A 6,354-nucleotide genomic window follows, 5' to 3' on the forward strand; every position below is an offset into this window, starting at 1 on the left:
TGGAAGGAGGTGAGGCACTGAGCCTTCCCTGAGCCTGAGCAGGGGTCAAGACACCCCAGGGGCACTCACAGGGGCCATGGTGGGTGGGTCACAGGCCAACTGCTTTGTGCTTTTTGGTCCCAGAGACCTCGCCACCTCCTGGGTCATAGCCCTGTCTGCAGAGTGATGGGGGAGGAGGGTTATGGCCCAGCCTCAAAGAGAAGCTGGTGTCCCAGAGAAGCATGGCAAGGGACTAGTTTTAATCACTCCCTTTTAAGTGAAACATTCTGAATTCCCCAGTGGGTGGAGCTGGGGGTGAGGGCAACAGCCTAACAGTATGCTGACAATAAGACATTTACAGAACATAAGAAAACAGAAAGATTGAAAGTAAAAGTTTGGAAAAAGACAAACTGTACAAACACAAACCAGAAGAAAACTAGGAGAGCTATATTAATAATAGACCAGCTGGAATTTCAGGCAGAAATTAACACTAAGAGATAAAGAGTTGGGCTTCCCTGGTGGCGCAGTGGTTAAGAATCTGCCTGCCAATGCAGGGGACACGGGTTCGAGCCCTGGTCCAGGAAGATCCCACATACCGCAGAGCAAGGAAGCCCATGCGCCGCAACTACTGAGCCTGCACTCTAGAGCTCGCGTGCCACAGCTACTGAGGCTGCGTGCCACAACTACTGAAGCCTGCGCACCTAGAGCCCGTGCTCCGCAACAAGAGAAGCCACTGCAGTGAGAAGCCCGCGCACCACAACGAACAGTATCTCCCCCTCACCGCAACTAGAGAAAGCCCACGCGCAGCAACAAAGACCCAACACAGCCATAAATAAAAATAAAAAATAAATAAAATTTTTAAAAAAGAGTTAATTCATAATGATAAAAGGTAAAATTCACCAGAAAATATAATAATCCTAAATATTTATGCATCTAATAACATGGCCTCAATATATAAAAAGAAAAAAATTGAGAGCACTTTGAAGAGAATTAGAAAAACCCTCAATTGTAGATTTGAATATACCTCTCTCTGTAATTGATAGAATAGGCAGGGAAAAAATATCGATGTTAATTCATTCTAAGATACAGATTTTTTCACATTTTAACAACTCTGGAAGGAAGTTTTGTTTTGTTTTTTAATCTGTTGGTTTCCTGGTATTGAGTCATAGTTTAATTGGCAGCATGTTAAAACTTTTTGATAGTAAGTAAAGTAACAGTGTGTTATAGGTTGGATTGTGTCCCTCAAAAATTCATATGTTAAAGTCCTAACTCTCAGTACCTTAGAATGTAACCTTATGTGGAAAGAGGGTCATTGCAGATGAATTTAATTAAGATGAGGTTATACTGGAGTAGGGTGGGCCCTAACCCAATTAGACTTGTCCCTTTTAAAAAACGGGACTTTTCGGACTTCCCTGGTGGCACAGTGGTTGGGAGTCCGCCTGCCAATGCAGGGGACACAGGTTCGAGCCCTGGTCCGGGAGGATCCCACATGCTGCAGAGCAGCTAAGCCCGTGGGCCACAACTACTGAGCCTGCGCTCTGCAGCCCACGAGCTCACAGCTACTGAGCTCACATGCCACAACTAAAGCCTGCGCGCGCCTAGAGCCTGTGCTCCACAACAAGAGGAGCCCCCACTCTCTGCAACTAGAGAGAGCCTGCACGCAGCAACGAAGACCCAACGCAGCCAAAGTTAAAAATAAATTAAAAAAAAAAAAGGGGGACTTTTGGACAGAGACAGGCAAACAGGAAGAACATCGTTTGAAGATGAAGGCAGGGTGATGTCTGTAGAAGCAAAGGAACACCAAAAATTACCAGCAAACCACCAGATGCTAGGGAAGAAGCATGGAACATATTCTTCCTCCAGCCCTCGGAAGGCACCAACCCTGCCAACACCTTGGTCTCATACTTCTAACCTCCAGAATTGTGAGACAATAAATTCCTATTTAAGCCATCTCGTTTGTGGTACTTTTTAAAGGCAACCATACCAAAAAAATATTGGGTGCATCTTAGTTTCAGTGAAAAACAGTACATATAATGCTGCATCCAATAAAGTATAGAATATATATATATATTTTTCAAGCATACATGGAACATCTACAAACATTAAATATATGCTGGAAAAAAGAGAGCAATTTTCAATGAATTTTAAAGGACAGAAATAATACAAAGTATGACCTCTAATCATAATGCAGTTTTCTAGACCCCAAGATTTTTGGAAATAAGGATCTATACTAATAAGTAAACCATGGGTCAAAAAAGAAATAACAATGTAAATTATAAAATATTTAAAAACTAAATAATAAAAAATTACCTGTAAAAACTGATGGGAGGCAGTTAAACCAGTATGTGGAGAAAATTTTGTAGCCTTAAATGCATATATTGGAAAAGAAGAAAGTTTGAAAAGTAATGGGTTAAGCAACCAGCTCAGAAAGTTAAAAAAAAGAATAGCAAAATAAACCCAAAGAATGTAGAAGGATAGAAAAATAAAGAGAAGAGCAAAAATCAATGAAATAGGTGGTCCAGTGGGTAAGGCTCCACGCTCCCAAAGCAGGGGGCTCAGGATCGATCCCTGGTCGGAGAACTAGATCCCTTGTGCATGCCGCAACTAAGAGTCCACATGTTGCAACTAAAGATCCCGTGTGCCACAACTAAAACCCAGTACAGAAAAAATAAATAAATAATAAATATTAAAAAAAATCTCACCACTAACTCATGAGGCTGTATACTATTATAAAAAAATTAATGAAATAAAAACCACAACAAATCATATATCTGATGAGGGATATAGAATATATAGAAATATATAGAGAATATATAGAAAACTCCTAAAACTCAACAACAATGAAACATACAACCCAATTCAAAAATGGGCAAAGGACTTGAATTGACATTTCTCAAAAGAGGATAATACAGATGGCTAATAAACACGTGATAAGATGACTAATTATTAGGGAAATGCAAAGTAAAACTACAGTGAGATACCACCTCACACCCATTAGGATGGCTACTATAAAACAAAAACAAAAAAAACAGAAAACAACAAGTGTTGGCAAAGATGTGGAGAAATTGGAACTCTGTGCACTGTTGGTGGGAATTTGAACTGGTACAGCTGCTATGGAAAAGAGTATGGTGGTGGTTTGTCAAAAAATTAAAAATAGAATTACCACTATGATCCAGCAATTCTACTTCTGGGTATATACCCAAAAGAATTGAAAGCAGGGTCATAAAGAGATACTCGTACACCTATGTTCATAGCAGCATTATTCACAATAGCTAAAACGCGGAAGTAACCCAAATGTCCACTGATGGATGAATGGATATGCAAAATGTTGTATATACATACAATGGAATATTATTCAGCCTTAAAAAGGAAGGAAATTATGCAATATGCTACAGCATGGATGAAACTTGAAGATATTATGCTGTGAAATAAACCAGTCACAAGAAAAGACAAATACTGTATGATTGTATGAGGTACTTAGAGCAGTCAAACTCATAAAGACCTAAAGTATAATGGTGGTTGCCAGGGGCTGAAGGGAGAGGAAAACGGAGAGTTATTATTTAATGAGTATACAGTTTCAGTTTTACAAGATGAAAAGGGTTCTGGAAATGGGGGTAGTGATGGTTGTACAACAATGTGAATGTATTCAATACTGCTAAACTGTGCACTTAAAATTAGTTAAGATGGGCTTTCCTGGGGGCGCAGTGGTTGAGAGTCCGCCTGCCGATGCAGGGGACACGGGTTCGTGCCCCGGTCCGGGAAGATCCCTGACCCATGAGCCATGGCCACTGAGCCTGCGCGTCCGGAGCCTGTGCTCCGCAACGGGAGAGGCCACAACAGTGAGAGGCCCGCGTAAAGGTTAAGATGGTGAATTTTATGTTGTATATTTTACCGCAATAAATTTAATTAATGAAATAAAAAATAAATACAACAAAGCAAACAGGGAAACACAAACGAATATATGGTCTATGATTTCATGTATATAAAACTCCAAAACAGGCAACGTTAAACTATACTTTTTAAGGATGGTTGCCTGGAAGGAAAATCTGTAATGCAAAGCAAGGAAGTAATTACCGTAACAGTCACCATAGCAGTTACCTGTATGGGAAGAAAGAAGTTGTGATTCGGAAGAAGGACATGTGGGATAATTCAGGGGTACTGATAATGTTCATTTCCTGACCTGAGCAGTGGCTACTATAATTTCTCAGAGTAAGCATTTATTTATTTAATGTTTTGTTTTGAAATAATTTTGCACTTACAGAAAAGTTGCAAAAATAGAACAGTTCCCATGTGTTCTGCACCCAGTTTATCCTATTGTTAGTATCTTGCATAACCACAGTACAATTATCAAAACGAATTAACATTGGTATGATAACATGAGCTATACTACAGACTTTATTTGAATTTTACCACTTTGTCTGTTAATGGCCTTTTTTCTGTTCCAGGATCCAATCCAGAATCCCACATTGCATTTAATTGTCATGTCTCCTTAGTCTCCTTTAATACATGACAGTTCCTCAATCTTTCCAAAGTCTTTTACAGCCTTTTTTGTTGGTAAATATATTTTTTTCAATTTTATTTATTTTTTGGCTGCGTTGGGTCTTCCTTGTTGTGCACAGGCTTTCTCTAGTTGCACAGAGCGAGGGCTACCCTTCCACCGCTTCTCATTGCGGTGGCTTCTCTTGTTGTGGAGCACAGGCTCTAGGCGCCTGGGCTTCAGTAGTTGTGGTGCACGGGCTCAGTAGTTGTGGTGCGCGGGCTCAGTAGTTGTGGTGCGCAGGCTCAGTAGTTGTGGTGCACGGGCTTAGTTGCTCCACGGCATGTGGGATCTTCCCGGACCAGGGATCGAACACGTGTCCCCTGCATTGGCAAGCGGATTCTTAACCACTGCACCACCAGGGAAGTCCCCCTTGGTGAATGTTTTTATTTTTAATTAATTAATTAAAATTTATTTGATTGAAGTACGGTTGATTTACAATGTTGCGTTAGTTTCTGCTGTACAGCAGAGTGATTCAGTTATACATATATATATTCTTTTTCATACTCTTTTCCATTATGGTTTATCACAGGATATTGAATAGAGTTCCCTGTGCTATACAGTAGGATCTTGTTGTTTATCCATTCTATATATAATAGTTTGCATCTGCTAACCCCAAACTCCCACTCCATCCCTCCCTCACCACCACGCCCCCCCGCCCCCACCACCACGGCAACCACAAGTCTGTTCAAGCCTTGGCAATTTTGAAGAGTACTGGTCAATCATTTTGTACAATATCCCTCAATTTGGGTTTGTCTGATATTTCTTATGCTTAAAGGGAGGTTATGCATTTTGACATGAGTGCCTTCTCAGCACAACATATCAGGGATATACAATATCACTGTGTCTTATTAATGGTAATGTTAACCTTGATAACTTAGTTAAAAGGGTATGGGGTCTGCTGGGTTTCCCCCTGTAAAGTTATTATTTTTACCTATGTAATTAATAAATATCTTGAAGGAGATACTTTGAGACTGTGCAAGTATCCTGTTTCTCCTCAGATTTTCACCCACTAATTTCACCCTCCATGGTCGGGTCTTGCCCCAACAATTATGACTCTGGTGTTTTAATAGTGGTTTTCTATCTCCTGCATTTCTTCTACATGTGTTTGTTGCAGTTCTTCTGCAAGGAAGAGCCGTCCTTTCTCCCCCATTTTTATGTTAACTTTTATGCACTTTACTGGAATACACTTTTCAAGCACATCTGAGACATTTACAAAAATTAAATATATACTAGGAAATACATGAATCTCAATGAATTATAGAGTTGCCCTGCCCAGATTCCCTTTATGGGGCCACACACCCATTCCCAGCTACGGTGGGGTTGATTGCTAACAGCTAAACAGCCCCTTCACCGGAGAATTGCCCTCATTCAATAGGGAGGCTGCTTCACTGGAGAACCTAGGGCAGCCCGCAGTAATTGACTGATATGGGCTTACAAAAGGCCAACCTCTTGCCTCAAAAGTGCAACCAATTTTGTGATGTAACTCAGGCTTCAGAGTTCCTTGGGATCAGGCAGAGGCAGACTTAACTGTTAACAACCCTGCTTAGCTTTCTTCCCCTGCCCTATCCTGCTTCCCTCACTCCCTTTCCTTCTCCTGAGAGCATTCTCTCAATAAAATCCTCACACAAGAACCTCCATCTCAGGCTCAGCTTCTAGGCAACCTGCCCTAAGACAGGTTTCCTGATTTCTAAGATTCCTTCTGAATGATTAGTGTGTATGTGGGCAAGGGGGGTGGGCTTGGGGAGGCTCTGGAGGGTAAGGGTTCCTCTTCTCCTTTGCTCAAGCTGAGGAAGGAAAAGTGAGATAGCAACATAAATTGGGGAGCTAGCCTTAAA

Source organism: Tursiops truncatus, chromosome 1 (genome assembly GCF_011762595.2).
Source record: "Tursiops truncatus isolate mTurTru1 chromosome 1, mTurTru1.mat.Y, whole genome shotgun sequence".
Classification (NCBI taxonomy): domain Eukaryota; kingdom Metazoa; phylum Chordata; class Mammalia; order Artiodactyla; family Delphinidae; genus Tursiops; species Tursiops truncatus.